This window comes from Panthera pardus, unplaced genomic scaffold (assembly GCF_024362965.1).
Source record: "Panthera pardus isolate Hobbes unplaced genomic scaffold, ASM2436296v1 HiC_scaffold_24, whole genome shotgun sequence".
NCBI classification, from domain to species: Eukaryota; Metazoa; Chordata; class Mammalia; order Carnivora; family Felidae; genus Panthera; species Panthera pardus.
The window spans coordinates 88,903,638-88,922,668 of NW_026526810.1; the positions used below are offsets into that span (position 1 = coordinate 88,903,638).

General features: G+C 35.9%; 1 long non-coding RNA gene across 1 annotated transcript in view; it reads left to right on the forward strand.

The window, feature by feature from the left end:
- The window catches only part of LOC109268524 (uncharacterized), a 126,635-nt gene that overhangs the window by 18,526 nt on the left and 89,078 nt on the right, over positions 1-19,031 (forward strand). The window lies entirely within an intron of this gene.

Sequence of the window (19,031 nt, forward strand, 5' to 3'; positions counted from 1 at the left end):
CGCCTGGGTGGCTCAGTCGGTTAAGCGGCCGACTTCAGCCGGGGTCACGATCTTGCAGTCCCTGAGTTCGAGCCCTGCGTCGGGCTCTGGGCTGATGGCTCAGAGCCTGGAGCCTGCTTCCGGTTCTGTGTCTCCCTCTCTCTCTGCCCCTCCCCCATTCATGCTCTGTCTCTCTCTGTCTCAAAAAAAAAAAAAAAAAAAAAAGTTAATAAAAAAAAATATATTAACAATAAGGCCATTTTTTTTCCTCTTTGGTCAGAAACATCTACTACTCAAAGGATGGAAGAGTGGTGGTTTACTCATAGTACAAACAAGCTATTTAAAAGTTTTAGAATACTAGAATCTCAATGTTCCATGGGATGATAATATGGGATGACTTTCAGGAGAATGAAAAAAAATAAAATAAAATAAAATAAAATAAAATTGTCTTAACAGAATTTCAGTGTGTAGTAAAATATAGTATATACCAGAGATTTGCATTTATATCATATACTGTATTGTAAGTAGACTAAACTCCAGTTGTGATAATTAAGTCTCTATGCAAAACTATATTAGTAATGGAAAGGGAACAGAGTATCCTGCAAGAGAAACTCTAAGTGGTGAACAGAATCAAAAGGAACTTTATTGAGGAGTAGTTGGGATGTTTAATCTGAAGAAAACCTTCACATATTTGAAGTTTTCTCAGATGGGTGAGATATACATTAATTCTTTTTAATCCCCAATTGATAACATTATAAGGAATCATATTTGATGTTAAAAGATGAACAAATTGTTCACAATACCCAAAAAGAGATTAAATGCCTTAGTAGATAGTATTTTATCATGAGGGGTGTTCAAGTAGAATCAGAATGCCACACAGGTGGCATAGATGGAATCATCAATGTGTTATAGAGTGGAGAGCATCAGTTGATTCGTGAATCAGAATCCAATTCTGAGAATCTCTTAATAAATGAACTTCTTCTGATGAGTCTTACAGTGGATCAAGGCTATTTTTCTGAAAATTCTTCTGCTGTGAAATGATTTGTGGATCTGGCTTAAGTTTGAGAGTAGTAGTGAAAAAAAGCCTTAATTAGAAGACCAATACTCTGCAAAACAAATATATATTTTTTAATTCCATATTCAACTCAATTTTTCTTCTCTATCCTTTAATTACTTTTCAGGTTTAAATTTTATTCTGATGGGTCTATAGGAATACAAATTTCCTAAGTATATTCTATACAGAGATCTAATAAAAATAGAAATTAGCTCTCAATTTCAAGTTTTACTCATTTTTTAAAATAAAAATATATAGCCCCAGTAAAAAGTACGTGTGCCTCAACAGATGCATGCATATAAATGGTATGTATGTAGTATTTCCATTACTAGACTAGTTATTTACCTGCCTCCTGATTTCAACTCATACTAAATTATAACTCTTTTTATTATATAGCACTTAACGGCTTTGTTAAATTTAAAAAAGGACTGATTCTCTTGTGAATTTGTGGTTTATCACTTGACAGAATTTTAATTTTCTATTCAAATCTCCTTCATAACACAAAATGTGAAGCTTCAATTTCTTTTTTATTTAAATTTTTTTTTTAATGTTGTTATTTATATTTGAAGGAGAGAGAGAGAGACAGCATGAGTGGGGGAGGAGCAGAGAGAGAGGGAGACACAGAATTCGAAGCAGGCTCCAGGCTCTGAGCTGTTAGCACAGAGCCCGATGTGGGGCTTGAACCCACGAACTGTGAGATCATGACCTGAGCCAAAATTGGAGGCTCAACTGACTGAGTCACCCAGGTGCCCCTTAAACTTCAATTTCTGAAATCATGTGATTTATTTGTTGATCAAATATTGCAGTGAATTTTTTTCTAATAGTTGATAAATAGAATGATAAATAGAACAGTAGATAAATAGAATGTGATAAAAAGAATGTTTTTCTAATAATTGATAAATAGAATAGAATAAATAGAATGATAAAGACTTATGGATATTAGTTGATATATGTACAAGTTCTTTACAAAATGCAAATAGTGTGGGAGATTGAAATATACAAGACATAAAATCTTTTTAAAGTTTTATCCATCAGAAATAGAAATGAAATATTACGTGTAAACAAATTCCTAGTATTTCCCTCAAAGTCATGACATGTAGGAATATCTAGCACCACACTGTTATTCATCATTGTACAAAAAGTGTGAAAGCATTTCAACATATGAGATAAAAGAAATGGGGCATACATAACAAAATGGAAGAGACAATATTATAATTATCTCTGGGTGACAGAAATGTCTTTCTGAAAAGCAAGTCCAAGAAAATAAACATGAGCACTATTAAAATATTGGAATTAAAAGATAAGTTCAATCAAGTTGCTGGATACTGTTGAGCAATCAGGTGTGGAGATTGTGAATTAGGCAAATGAGTCTAATTTAAAGCAACAATCAAGTCTTTGCTCAGTGCAACAGTGCAAACAATAGGCAAAATGAGGTGCTAGCTCCCCAGAGTTCCATTTTCCGCCACAAAATGACACTGTGTGAAGATCAGATGGATGCAGCTCAGGGGAATTATCTTGCTACAAAGGAGTCTGAACAAGGGACCCCTGCCTCTTATACACTCATGGGTCAAGGGGGAAGAGAGACAGGAAAGGGCTGAGTGTGAAATGGTGCTGAGTCAAAATGGAAAACAGTACCTCAGCTGAGGCTCCCAGGAAAGAGGACTTGGCAGGACACCCAGGAAGTGCCTCAGCCAAGGTCCCAAAAAGGATGACACTGAATGAGGTGCCTGGGCTAGGAATGTAGCTGTGTATGTGAAGATGGTTGGACTAGAGAGTAAGGGGCCGAGTCCTTGATTGGACTCTGTGCAGAAAACTGTAATGTACTGGCTTTACCCCAGGTCTGTTGTGGGGAGGGCAGCTACCCTTTATGAAACGTGCCAGACTTGTAACTGCCTCCCACCGGGTCTGAATGGTCACATACAGGATTTGGGTCCTGAAAGAAGGACCTTCAGATAAAAGTTAAACAAACGTATATAGATAGATGTAGATATATCTATCTCCTCATATTAGCAGAAATTAGCTTAACAAGTACTATAAAAGTTTATTTCATTTTAATGCTCAATTACTGAAAATAAACTTAACCAGAAATGTGCAGTATCCAACTAAAGAACACTAATTTTTTGGAGAACGTAGGGTAAGACCTAAATGATTAGGAAACGTGTAAAACTCCCAGATGGGAAGATACCTAACACTATAAAACTATTATTTTCCCTAAATTTAATCCATAATATATAGGAAATTACATTCAAAATCCCAATGGATGCTCTTGGAACCTGATGAATTAATTACGAATTCTTCTGAACGAGTACAGTGCATTGGAAAAGCCCTGAGCTTGTTTCCTCAGTAAAAGAAAATGTTTTAGCACCTTAATACAGACCTGATATTTTTGATGTTTGGGATTTCGTTTTTTATGAGGAAGTCATGGGAAAGCATTCAAGAGCCAAGCCACCTGGAAAGAAAAATTAAAGGAGTGTATGATCATAACAAGAAGAGAAAGAGATGAGAAACTAGTCCTCAGGAAATGTGTAGGAGAGTATGACATCATTGGGGTGGTGGTAGCTTTTGTTAAACTTCAGACTTTCAGAAAGACTTATCTTTACAGAAGAAACTTTTATCATTTGGTTATGTTCAATTTTCTGTCAAGCTACTATGCAATATAAAAGTAAGTTATTTTAGAATTTATTTTATGTTCTGAAGTGTTTCAAATGTGCTAAAAAGTAGATAAATGTTAACAACAACATCAGGAAGATTGGATAGCTTTTTCCCTTTCTTGATTCACATTTTAACCTAAAAATAAACTTTTCTTACCTAAGCACATGTGCATGTGTTTTCCTTTCTAAGAAGATAGCACTTGAATGGACATTTCAATTATATTAAGGCCATGTATTTTTAACTGTGAGATTTTATACTTACAGGTTACTGATGTTTTGATTTTTTTTTCCAACCCTGTGTCTTAGGGGATATAAAATGAGGATATTTAATCTGATCTCTTAAAGGAACCAATAACTAATGTCATGAGACCATATTTCTAAAAGCAAATCTTAACACATATAAGAGAAAGGATAAATATTAGCCTTCCAGGACTAACCTATAGTAGCAGTGGTCAGAGAGGAAATACATATAAAAAAGGAAAAAAACATCATGCTAATATTATTCAAAGATGATTACCAGTCTGAATACCTTATTGTAGGTATTTCCTTCTCTTTTACTCTGTACACACATAGATTTTTATTTTTATTTTTTTCAACAAAATGAGATCATATCATATATGCTGTTTCGTAACCTTCTTGCTTTCTAAGTCATGGTTTCTATTTCTTCTTGAAAATTTTTGACTTAATATTTTAATAGTTTGTTGAAACCAATAACTTATTAAGCACATTTACATCTTATTGCCATGCCACTCAAGCCCCTTCTATCGAGCAGTCTGACACAGTCTCTTTTTTATTGTTTACATAGAAAGAATTTAAAAAGTAAAATTAATTAAAAGTATTACATACATATAAATGTACCAATGAAGACATAAGCATAGTGAAGAGAAAGCACAATCATGGAAGGAGTTAATGAGCTGCTACTTAAGATACAGTGCTCACAGCGTCCTTTCTAAGAAGATAGCACTTGAATGGACATTTCAATTATATTAAGGCCATGTATTTTTAACCGTGAGATTTTATACTTACAGGTTACTGATGTTTTGATTTTTTTTTTCCAACCCTGTGTCTTAGGGGATATAAAATGAGGACATTTAATCTGATCTCTTAAAGGAACCAATAACTAATGTCATGAGACCATATTTCTAAAAACAAATCTTAACACAAAGGGTAAATATTAGCCTTCCAGGACTAACCTATAGTAGCAGTGGTCAGATTATCATTGATTTACTTTATGAGAGCTCATTTCATTACTTTAAACAAGCTGCTTGTATCATTTTATGATTTAAGAATTAAAAGATACCATGTAAGTGTTTTTCTATTGTAAGAACTTTAAAATGTGGATTTTGAAGAGTATTTTAAAAATATAAAAAGTGCAGTTTTAAATCACAGCTTTTCTATGTATAATGCCTTAATATTTTTGGAAGCCAAAAACCAAGTGTTCTTTTGCTTTATACAACTTACTCATAGAACTGGCTTGACACCTTGGAGTTAAAATGAGCCGGTAGTTTCATTCTCAATATCTGGTTGCCTTTAGCATCTTGTCCTAAAGAAATTGGATCAACTGCAATAAGATAAATTTTTTCTAAGAAGCATTTCAAGACCTTTCCTTGGTCCTAACTGTTTTGACATCTATTTTCACTGGGAAAAGAAATGGAAGTCAGCTCCCAGCCACTAGCATTAGAGGCTGGGTTAACATTTCCTGCAGGCTATAAAGTCCTGTTTCCATAGAAATAAAGTTTGGATTGTTGAAAATGGAAGACAGATTTTTAAGCCAGTGTGTGCTTCTACTAGTGAAAAATTGTGCAGACATATTTTCATGCTTGTAAGACAGGAGTGGTTGAATAATTTGATATGATGAGCTTTCCAATGTGATCTGAAAGTCTATGGGGGAGAAATAAAACTTCCATAAATTTTGAGTAGAGAAGTATGGGAATATTTAGTCTACTAACAATGACATAAGAGGACCATAATGCTTCCTAAGAGGCTAGAAACATCAAAGCTTTCTGTTTATTGCATTTTGAAAGCTTTAACATACTTAGTCTGCAATTCATGACTTAGTCATTCCAGAGATCACAGAAAACTGGTATTCTTAAACCTTGGATTTACTAATTAGAACTAAGAGTAGAAACATTTTCATCCCTTCTAAGATTGAAGTCAAACATTGAATATCTACAATGCTTATTTAATTGCATAATTTGACAGGTTGAAATCAGAGAACGCAAGTGGAAATAATATCTATAAAGTTTAGTTTGGGAGACTTAATGTTGTCTTTTCTTTCATATGTCCCAGTGTTTTAAAATAGAATCTCACTGGGGAGCCTGGATGGCTCAGTCAGTCAACTCAGGTCATGATCCCTTCATCTGTGAGTTCAAGCCCCATGTCAGGCTCTGTGCTGACAGCTCAGAGCCCGGAGCCTTGAGCCTGCTTCAGATTCTGTGTCTCCCTCTCTCTCTGCCCCACCCCTGTTTGCTCTCCTTCTCTCTGTCTCTCAAAAATGAATAAACATTAAATTTTTTTTAAAAAATAGAATCTCATTGAAGTTTGTCATTAGAGGATAAGATTAGACATTTTAATAGCCATTGTAGTATTGAAGAATGGGAGAGGAAAGTTATAAATATCAAATGTTCAGATGACTAGTATGAACATCAGAGAAATAGTGACTATAATCTTAAGACTTAGTTTTGACTATATACCCTGCATTAAATTATTTCTCTGAGATACAAAATTATATATTTATCCATGGTTCTTCTTTGCTTCATTTAATAAGAGTGGGGGAATTACTGGTTAGTTTCTTCCCAGAAGTTTTAACAAAGAAAACATATTGGGTTTATCTTTGCATTAATATATACTTCTTCTCTTAAACAGTGGCCCAACTACTGTACTATATTTACTGACAGCCCACATTTATTGTACTCTGAAAACATATCTGTCATTCAGTCATGAATATAAGTGACATTTTCATTAACATTTGAGACTATGGAACACAGGTCAGAAATCACTCTGTCAAAATAATGCAAAATTACAACATAAAAGTTACCTGGTTAAATTTTCTAGCCTTACATTCTAAACTTGATTTAAGTATTTACAACTCCTATTGTATGTTTGTTTAAAATAAACAAAATACAACTTACCTGAAGTTCCAAATGTTAGGTCTCAAGACTTCTCAGTAATTATAATTTCCTAAGAGGATATTTTAAGCAGTTGAGGTGAGCTAATATTAATAGAGGGAAAATCCATAACCATAACGTATCAACAAGACATGATGTGTAGGATTCCTTTGGTTATCCTACTACTAAGGTGTTGATGACAATATGATTTCCTATTTTGCTTCACAGTGCTACATCAATCCAAAATTATTAGACTTTCAGGAAGGTTGAGGGACATTGTAAGTCTGTAACTCTAGGATCTAGAAGTACTTAGTTATAGAGAAACATAGGTGAGTGGTTTACAGTTGGAACACACACACACACACACACACACACACACACACACACGTGTCTCTTGTAATCGCTGTGGGAAATACTGAAAGGTATTTCTCTACCCTCTTTTCTTCACTAAAGTGCTTCTGGGTCTTTTTCAAATAATTGGTGCATATCAAGCTCACACACTCTGCTAAAGTGGTAGATGATAAACAATGCCAAACAATATCTTGGAGAGAGATATCTAAGATCCAGGAGGAGAAATGGAAATATGTTCTTAAGTGACATTTCTCCTCATCATACCTTATTAGATGAGTCTTAATGACACAAAGCTCTAAATGAATTAATCTCTGCTTAGGTCATTCAAATTGTCTCCTGCTATTATTCTGTGGGCATCCTAAGGATTCCCATTTTTATTCCCATTTTTATTCATTCAACAAATACATATGCGCATATTGAAAACCATATATTCAGGATACAGTATTGAACAACGTAAAGTCCCTGTTCTAATGACATTTCTTTCCTAGTGTTGGGGGTGAGGTGGGGGGTCAAGATGCCAATTAACATATAAATAACGAAATAAGATAATTTCAAGTAGTGATAAATACTAATAAGAAAATAAGTATAGAATGATTAAATAATGAATTACGGATTTATGGCATTAGTTATGAACAGTGAGGAACAGACACTGGATATGGGCCTTCAGGAGATGACCTATGAATAAAAACTGAATGACGAAAAATAGCCTTGGGGTGTACAGAGGAGAATCAATGGAAAGAGGATGAAAACAGAGAAAAAGTCCTGAGATTGAAATGTTGCTACATACAAGAGGGAAAAAAAAAGGTTCAGATGGCCCAAATATAGGTGGGTCTGGAAGTTTAGAAGGGGACATGTCATGTATATAGGTATATGGTCCATGGATGTCAGTGTCAGCATTCTCTGAGAGCTCATTCTTGGTCCCCACCCCAGACCTACCAAATTAGAATCTATAAGACTGATCCCAGGGACCTGTTTTACCAAGTATTCCAGGTGATTTTTACGCATCCTAAAGTTTGAATTAGCACCTGTATATGTACAACTCTAGAAGTGATTATTTAGGTGCTGATATTGACTTTGAAATCTAATCTAATTGAAATGAGAAGTATTTGAGGAAGAGTTACAGCAAGAGAATTGCGTGGCTTAAAAAAATGCTCTGGTTTCTGTAAAGAAGGAAGACTGAAAGGAGAGAGATAATTTTGCAAGCAATGATAGTATGGTAATTGAGAAATGATTTTGGCTTAGACTAGGTTGGATTTAGTGATGTTAAAACAATATTACCTTTTCCTGAAAATATTAGAGGATGAGTTGGATGTTGGGTATGGAAAAGGAATATTTAAGCAGTTTTACTTGAATTATTTACTGAGATGGAAATAATTGGAAGATGAACAGGGTTGGTAAGGAAAAAAGCAGATAATCAAGACTTCGGTGATGGATCTGTTAAGTTTAAAGTGACTAATATAATATCTAGGATGTATGAAGAATTCTTATAGCTGAATAACAAGAACCCAGCAACCAAACTGATTTTTAAAAGGGAAAAAGATCTGGGGGCCTGGGTGTCTCAGTTGGTTAAGTGTCTGACTTCGGCTCAGGTCATGATCTCAGGCTTTGTGAGTTCAAGCCCCACATCAGATTCTGTGCAGACAGCTCAGAGCTCTCTGCCCCTCCCCTGCTTGTATATTCATTCATTCTCTCTCTCTCTCTCTCTCTCTCAAACATAAACAAACATTAAACTTTTTTTAAAGGGCAAAAGATCTGAGTAGACATTTCAGATGCATGGCAGAGACACACAGGAAAAGATGCTCCAAATCATTAGTCATTAACTAAATATAAATATAAGCCAAAATGATATGTCACTACTTACCCATTAAAAAAAGACTAGAAATTCTTCTCAGAGTGGCAATGCTAAGTTTTGGTGAGAATATGAAGCACATGCAACTTTCATATAACTTTGGTGTGAATGCAACACTTCTAAAGGAAGATGAACTTGTCTTCAAAAGAAAAAAAGGTGAGAATGACCTCAGACTTGTGAAAAAGAAGAATTTGAAATACTTATTTTAATATTGCGAATCAAAATTATTTAAACATAAAAACTTACTATATTTAAATGAACTACTGGGACCTCATCAAAATAAAAAGCTTCTGCACAGTGAAGGAAACAATCAGCAAAACTAAAAGGCAACCAACAGAATGGGAGAAGATATTTGCAAATGACATATCAGATAAAGGGTTAGTATCCAAAATCTACAAAGAACTTATCAAACTCAATACCCAAAAAACAAATAATCCAGTGAAGAAATGGGCAAAGACATGAAGAGACACTTCTCCAAAGAAGACATCCCGATGGCCAACTGACACATGAAAAAATGCTCAACATCACTCATCATCAGGGAAATACAAATCAAAACCACAATGAGATACCACCTTACACCTGTCAGAATGGCTAACATTAACAACTCAAGCAACAACAGATGTTGGTAAGGATGCGGAGAAAGAGGATCTCTTTTGCATTGCTGGTGGGAATGCAAGCTGGTGCAGCCACTCTGGAAAACAGTATGGAGTTTCCTCAAAAAACTAAAACTAGAACTACCCTACAACCCAGCAATTGCACTACTAGGCATTTATCCAAGGGACACAGGTGTGCTGTTTCGAAGGGACACATGGACCCCCATGTTTAAATCAGCACTATCGACAATAGCCAAAGTATGGAAAGAGCCCAAATGTCCATCGATGAATGAATGGATAAAGAAGATATGGTATAGGTGTGTGTGTGTGTGTATATATATATATATGTATATATACATACATATATATATGTATGTATGTATATACATACATATATATGTATATATGTATATACACACACACACACACACACACACATACATACATACAATGGAGTATTACTCGGCAATCAAAAAGAATGAAATCTTGTAATTTGCAACTATGGGGATGGAACTGGAGGGTATTATGCTAAGTGAAAATTAGTCAGAGAAAGACAAAAACCATATGACTTCACTCATATGAGGACTTTAAGAGACAAAACAGATGAACATAAGGGAAGGGAAACAAAAATAATATAGAAACAGGGAGGGGGACAAAACAGAAGAGACTCATAAATATGGAGAACCAAGTGAGGGTTACTAGAGGGGTTGTGGGAGGGGGGAATGAGCTAAATGGGAAGGGACACTAAGGAATCTACTCCTGAAGTCACTGTTGCACTATATGCTAACTAACTTGGATGTAAATTTTAAAAAATAAAAGATAAAATTAAAAAAATTATTATATTTAGCCAAACAGCAAATTGAAAGTTGTGTCCATCAAATATAAAGACCTATTTTTTTAAACACACAGGGATTCAACAAATCTAGTATGCACAATCCTTCTCTGGAAAAGAAAATTACTATTTGTAGTTAAGCAAAACAACAATGAAAAGAGTTCCAGAAAAGGGAAAGTAGGGGGATCTAAGGCTTACTTAGATCAACAGTGAGCTGAAACCCTATGGTGACAGACATACTATAGGCTAGAGTGAAATAAGCCCAAATTATGTAAGTGAGAAGGAATCTGTGAGAGAACTCAAATGAAAAAAATGAACAGCATCATCAGAAGCCTGTGCTACATTAGTATGGAGGTTCCATACATAAAGGGGTGAAGTAAAGCCAATGCTTTCTTTCCATTATGATTAAGAGAAAATGAACAAGCCTGGGACCTAAAAACCAGAAAAATCAGTTATGTGGCATTATTAGTGGCATGGAACTTTGTTTCTTAATATAATAGGTAAATTGAAAAATAATTTAAAGAATAATCATTATATGTTGTCCTTCCTACGATTTCCTTCTTCCATTTCCTAGTGATGTCTGTAAGCAGCATGTATTAATGACATAAAGTAATACCTTCTATTTTATGTGTCTAATCACAGTCCAATCACTTAATTCCATAGGACATAATATATAACAACATTTTATTTGTTTATTTTTTAAATAATCTCTACTTCCAACATGGGTCTCGAATTTATGACCCCAAGATTAAGAGTCTCATGCTCTTCCAGCTGAACTGGCCAGGCACCCCAAGATCAACATTTTAAATTGTTGAATTAATCCATACAGAAAACTAGAAAGTCAATGATTCATCTAAAACAGAAAGCAAATGAAATAAAATAAAATAAAATAAAATAATGAATGCAAATGCTGTAATAGCAATAACATGGGGTGAAAATGGTATTAGGGCTCAGCCAGGAAAGCAGTAGGACATACATGTATATGTATGTACATATATTATGTACATATTATGTATAATAAGGGACTGACTAAGCAAGCCAGAAGTTCAGAGGACAGGCAGGCAGAAAGGGAAGATTATAAATAGTTGGAACCCCGTGGGCATGAGCTGATGTTTGTAGTCTCTTTAGTGCATGCTACTAAGACAAAGCCTTATTTATATGTATCATAAGGTAAGCAACGCTGTATCATTGCATTATCTTTGCCATATTCTATTGATTAGAAAAGAAGCATGTTTGTGAGAGAGTTTTTGAAAGTTTGAAAACACCCCGTTAAATGACAAGTCATTTGAAATAGGATTCTTGTTACTCCATAAAGACAGTTCTTTGTTTTGGAATCACTGGACTACATCTTTGTAGTTTAAAGCAGAGAGAGATGGTTAAGTGATGGAAACTACCAAGACGATTACTAACACTGAAAAATAAGCACCATAAAAATGTAGGAATCTAATTTCGCTATTGGAACAGCTCCTTAGCAGCTATTCACTCCTAATCAGCCTCAAGTTGTAATGAACAGAATAATAAGCACCATTAGAATAATTCACTATTCATCAAGAATAATAAACCACTTAGAATAACAAGGCTAAAATAATAAGCCAATGTTTAAATCACGGGAAAGGAATGGGGGGGAAGAAAAGGAGATTCTCAGAGGAGTTGAGATTATTGCTGCTGTGAGCTGCTGAGCTCCCTTAATGTACTGAATTCTGTAATGACTTACTCAGCTTCCCACCCCTGCCTCATGCTCAATATCACTCCGTGTGGTTTGTAGACCCCCTATATCAGACACCTAGAGAGACAGAGAAAGATTTCCCAGGCTTTAATGAGGCTAATTCTTATTTATAAATCTGTCTACTATTCTACTTCCATGCAATTTGCTTCCACTGTTCTTCCCACCCAAAATGGGCTTGATTTCTAACTTCCCCTGTTAAAAATCTGTCCATCTTTTAAGATTCAGATCAATACCTATTTCTTTCTTTACCCTTCTTGAATTCAATTCCCCACCTATTTAACCACTCTGGCCAAAGTATAAGTACAATTCAGAGAATCTTAGCAGCAAGATAAATTAAAGATTACTTAGTCCAATTCTTGTTTTACAGATAAGGAATATAGAAGAGAAAATCTTAAGATTTTTCACTTAAAGGAACATCTTTCTAGCCAAACAAGTAATATCAAAGTTCACTTAACAAAGGAACTAAATAGATGTAGTAAGTGAGGAACTTAGCTTACTATTACAAACATAGAATAAGATAGATAAAAGATAGAATTAAAAGATAGTGAAATAAATCAGAGAAAGATAAATACCATACAATTTCTCTTATATATGCAGTCTAAACAACAACAAAAACAAACCAAGATCATAGATACAGAGAACAGATTCATAGTTGCCAGAGGCAGGGAGGAGGGCATAGGAGAAATGGGTGAACTCAATTTGCTTACTTTTCTTCTTAGTTTAAATTTTGTATTCATTTCATTTAAAAACTGGATGTCACTTTCAATAAGAGGTAAACATATAAAATATAATTATATTTGGTTATCTTTACTGCTCCTTCCTTCCTTCCTCTTCACTTCTTTCTTTATTTCCTTAAGAATACTATGTGGTAGTATGTATCATAAATGTAATCAGAGGGAAGGGTATAGACCCCCCAGGAATAGAAGCAGAGCATCTAGCCAGCCAACACTTTGGGAACAGTAGGAGTTTGAGGGACAGTGACTATGAAACAGAGTGTCCTTTGGATTACCCACTAGGTTCAACTTCTTGGACAACTATTTTGCCCAAAGATAAAAGCTCTATGGGAGAAAATAAGCGAAATCTGTCTGGGCTGAGGTATTCACAGCGAAGGGAATTTGAACTGGACCTAGACAGATCAGTAGGAATTTGAGGAAAAGGTAAAGATAGGAAATCTTATATAGAAGCAACATTTTCAAGTGCAAGGTAGAGAAGTTCTATATAAATTCAGTGTGGTTGAACTCTTGGATGCATAGTACACAATGGCAGGAAATAAGATGGCATCCAATCAAGAACGATATCGAGTTGAAGAGTTTGGCCTTTATTTTGTAGGCAATGCAGAACCCTTAAACACTTTCAAAGAAGAAATGAATGAGTCTAGAATAAAGGCATTTTTGTTAGCGAGGTAGTTTTTCCAATTCCCTAGCAAGAAAATATTGGAAAAAAATAGTACTGGTACTGTCTCCTAATTATTTAAAAAATATTTAATTTATTTTTACTGTCCTTTCAGTTATGTGCTAAGTACTGGGCATATAATGCTGTAATGGCTTCTGTCATCTTGTGGGGACATGCAAATGATCAGGTAATGCGTGTTGGTGTCGAGTGCAGCTTTGCGTAAAATGCTGACATGTAGGAGGGAAATTGAACTTGGTCTTGTAGGGCTCTGGAAAGTTTTTTAAGGATGTTTCATCCACCCTGAAATGTGAGGGTTGGCATCACTTGTCATTACTTACTTAATTATCTATGCGGAGTTTTTATCTGATAGGGCACATTTAATCACTCTCAACAACCTCTCTCTTTTTAAATGTTTTCACATCCCAAATATATAAGACTCTTCAGTGCTTGTTATAGATAAACATATGGACAGTCAGTCTTTATGGTTAAGATAACACTGCTTGCTCTTATAAAACACATAATTAGGACCTCCTAGAGAACATTATCTTAATGAGGTTTGTCCCCATCTGAGTCGGGTACATCTTGTACCTAGTTTTCTCTCTCTTGAGTGGCACCATGCCTGTCTATCCACAATTTTGTAGAAAAGGAAAGACCTTGTCTAAAAGAAAAACAAAGGTGTCTCTCCTCTACTCTCAGTGCTGTAACTCCACTTTACTTCTGCCATCCTGGCCACCAAATGTGCTTGGGGTTCCTCATACTACCTAATTCTGTGATACCAGCAAGGTGTCCTACAGTTGAACTCAATTCTGACACTATGTATCTGGAGATAGCATCAGATCACACAGGGTAACCGGTCATTCCTACAGACTGTCTCCCCCTCCATCCACTTCAGACACCAATCACGAGTCCAGGTTGGCACCTGTACATCTGAGCAACAGGCTATAAATCAGAGGTTCCTGTGGGGTGGCTAGGTGGCTCAGTTGGTTGACTGTCCCAGCCTGGTTGGGATTCTATTTTAGCCCCATCCCCCTGTCACACACGCCTCTCTCTCCCTCTCTCTCTAAAAATAACCAATAAACTTCAAATAAAATGAATAAACAATAAATCAGAAATTCCCACAACACCCTCCTTAAACTTACTCGTTTGCTAGAGCAGCTCCTAGAACTCAGGAAAACATTTTACTTACTAGATTACGGATTTATTATAAAAGGATAGAACTCAAGCCTTCAGTTTTAAGGTGAAGAACTTCTTAGGATCTAATGTACAACATGGTGACTATAGTTTACAATACTGCATTGTATACTTGACATTTGCTAAGACAGTAGGTCTTAAGTATTCTCGACACACACATACAGAAGTAATAATTACATGAGGTGATGGATATGTTAATTAACCCGATGGTAGTAATCATGTCACGGAGGATATACATATCAAATCATGGTGTACACTTTATATGCAACTGTTATATGTCAATTATACCTCAATAAATCTAGAGAGATAAAAAAATAATTACAGAAAATGTATATTATTCAAGGAAGCTAGATGGAGGAGACTCATAGGACAAAGATGTGTGGGAAGGGGCACAGGACTTCCAAGTTCCCTCCACATATTCTACCCTCCCAGTACCTCCCTGTGTTCACCAACCAGGAAGCTCTCTAAGCCATAGTTCAGGGTTATGTATGAAGCTGTCATTATGTATGCATGATTGATTGAATCATTGGCTCCTGGTGACTGACTGAACCTCCAGCCTCTCCCCTCCTAAGAGTTCTGGGAGTGGGAAGAAAATTCCACCCGTCAGTTACAGTTGGCTTCCCTGGCAACTAGCTCTCCATCTTAGGAGCTTTCCAAAAGTCCCCTGATTAACATAACTGGGTGTAGATGAAAGGGGCTTGTCATGAGTAACAAAAGACACCTTTATTGCTCTCCTCACTTAGGAAATTCTAAGGCTATCAGGAGCTCTGTGCCAGGAGCAGATGAAGACCAGATATATACGTCTACTTATAAATGACAGTATCAAGCTGCTTTTTGCCCTCTCTCCCTAGGAAAGTTACTAAAAGACTATTATTCTGTCTATCGTTTCCCCTTACAGAATTCATTGGATTTTAACAAACAAGACCCTGTTTCATATTTAATTTACAGACTCAAGCTTTCTTTGCCCTAACAGCTGGAATAGTGAAGCCTCAGTAAGAGTAGGTAAATTGTAATACTTCTCTACCCAAGAAATCTTGCTGAAATTATTTCTACCCCCAGAGCAATCTTTCTTCAATCTGCAATTAAGCATGACACAAAGGAGAAAGCTCAGATTCACGTCACATGAGCCGCAAATGCTCGAAATCTCCGGAATCAAGGATAGCAACTTTTCAGTTTCTGTGACTTTGAGTCCAGACCATGTACCTAACACAGCCGCTGCAGTGGCCGGAAGCCCAGGAGCCCACGTGGAGTTGTAATCTGTGTTGGTGTCAGAGACCTATAGGAGGAGGTGAGGAGACTCAGGTCACGTTAGTCATCCGTGATGGTGAAGAGAAAAACAGATTGATTTGTTTCAGTACCACACAGAATTAACTTCCGAGGGTTCAGATGAAGAGACTTTATGGAAAAGTTTGTGTACAGAAGTACAGGCAAGAGCAAAGGATGTTGAGATATTACCATGCCTGACGCTGAAAAAGCAAGGGAGGAAATAGTGTTGGCAGAAGTCATTGAGGACTGGCTGTCTGGGAGGAGCTACAGCCCTGAAGGTTTGCAGCTACTGCCCAGACTTGGGCGGAAGCTAGGAAGAAGCGCCCAGGTTCCTCTCTCATACTGCCCTCAACTCTCTTGCTGACATCTCTATGATCACTGAGTTCATCTGGAAGCTAGCCCAGGAGAGAAGCCAGAGAGGACAATTTGCCTGGTCCCTCTCCCAGCAGCCTGGACAGAGAAATGGGAGGTTGTTACTCATTCTTTCTCATACTACAGTTTTCCAAGATGATGCCATGCATGCCTTGGTGTCTGGATCATTTCTACAAATGACCAGATAAGTCCTCTCCTCAGAACTGTAGACCTATATGTGGTAGAAGCAGGGAATTGTATATTTTATATTACATTTGTAACAGTTCATGTCTCTTTTTTTTTTTTTTGACAGTTGTTTAAAACTGTCAACAAAAATAATTCTCAGAAAAACAAGTTTCTTTTCCTGACCAGTACAGAAAAACAGACCCTAATCTGTGTCATAAAAATAGTTACAATTGGGGGCACCTGGGTGGCTCAGTTGGTTAAGTCTCAGGCTTTGGCTTAGGTCATGATCTCATGGTTCATAGGTTCGAGCCCCAAGTCAGGCTCGGTGCTGACAGCTCAGAACCTGGAGCCTGCTTCAGATTCTGGGCCTCCCTTTCTCTCTGACCCTCCCCAACTCATGCTCTCTATCTCTCTCAAAAATAAATAAACATTAAAAAAATTTTAAAAACAGTTACAATAAAGTTATAAATTGAGATTATTCAATTCTACATCAATAGATTAAGCTATATGCTGTGTTCAATATAACGAGGTGTGTAAATTGTGTAACTATATTTCATTTTCTGTTAATTTTGCCCTTGCAAATATTATTGGTTGAAGGGGAATCTTTTTAGACACCTAGACAAGAGAAATCATTCTATCCTATACAGCACAACAGTAACTTTTAAAAGTCTGTTTTTCTTATCAGTTTGCTTGATAAGATCTTGCCCAAGAAATAATATTTAAAGAGATGTCTATGTTTTTCTGAATGTATAAGCTTTTGCATTTTTTTTCCAAAAAAGTTAAAATCTTGTTCTTTTCCTTTTGGGCATAAGTGCATAACATATAAATTAGGAATATGCTCTATGCCCTCTTTTAAAAAAGAGATTAAGAATGTTTTTCTCATTTAGATCATCAGTTTCTTTCATCCATAAGAAAAGAAATCTTGCCATTCAGAACAATATGGATGGACCCTGAGGGCATTACACTAAGTGAAATAAGTCACAGAAAGACAAAGACCATATGATCTCACTTACATGTGGAGTCTTAAAAAAAACAAAAACAAAACCTAAACTCTCAAGTACAGAACAGAATGGTGGTTGTCTGAGGTAGGGGGTTGAGGTAGACAAAATGGGTAAAACATTTCCAAATTTGATAAGGGATTAATATCCAAAATATATAAATAACTCATACAAATTAATAACAAAACAAACAAAAATCCCGTTAAAAATAGAATAAACATTTTCCCAAAAGACATACACAGATGACCAACAGGCATATGTAAAGATGTTCAACACCACTAATTATCAGGGAAATACAAAGTGAAACTACAATGAGGTATCTCACCTCAAATCGCTTAGAATGGCTAGTATCAAAAAGGCAAGAAATAGCAAATGTTGACGGGGATACAGAGAAAAGACCATCCTTGTGTACTCTTGGGAATTCAAATTGGTGCAGTCACTATAGACAAGTGTGATGGCTCCTGAAAAAAAATTAAAAATAGAAGAGTCCTTATGTTTATTGCAGCATTATTCACAATTATTCAAGACATGGAAATAACCTAAGTATCCATCAATGGATAAAGAAAATATGACATGTGTATACATACACACCATGCACAATGGAATGTCATGGAGGCATAAAACAGAAGAAAATCTTGCTTTTGGAACAACATGGATGAAGCTTGACAGCATTATGCTAAATGAAATAAGTCAGAGAAAAAGGAATACCATAATATCTTATATATAGAATCTGAAAAACAGTATAAAAAACCTGAACTCATAGATACAGAGAACAGATTAGATTGGTTGTGTCAGAGGCAAAAGGCAGGTGGTGAGAGAAATGGATTAAAGGTGGTCAAAAGGCACAAACTTCCAGTTGTAAAATAAGTCATGAAGATACAATGTAAAGCATGTGACTATAGTTAGTAATACCGTACTGTATACTTAAAGGTTGCTAAGAGAATAAATCTTAAAAGTTCACATCACAAGAAAAAATTTAGGGGTGCCTGGGTGGCTCAGTCCGTTGAGCATCCAACTCTTGATTTTGACTCAGATCATGATCTCACAATCATGAGATCAAGGACCACATCTGGCTCCATGTTGAGTGTGGAGTTTGCCTGGGGCTCTCTCTCCCCCTCTCTCTCTCTCTGCTCCTTCCTACCTCATGTGCACACATTCTCTCTCAAAGTAAATAAGTGTTTAAAAATTTTTTAACCATGTGTGATGATGGATGTTAACTAGACTTACTGTAATAATCATTCTGCAATATATAGTATGTTGTAGCCCTGAAATGAATATAAAATTCTATGTCAATTATACCTCAATTTTAAGAAATCAGCAGTTTCTAGTTTTCACCTGACCACTTTACTTGAAAATCTTAATCATAACTTACATGTAACATGTTCCAAAAGTGAATCTATCTTCTTCTCTAAATATTTTTTAAAGTTTATTTATTTTTGAGACAGAGAGAGGCAGAGCATGAGTGGAGGAGGGGAGAGAGAGAGAGATAGAGACACAGAATCCGA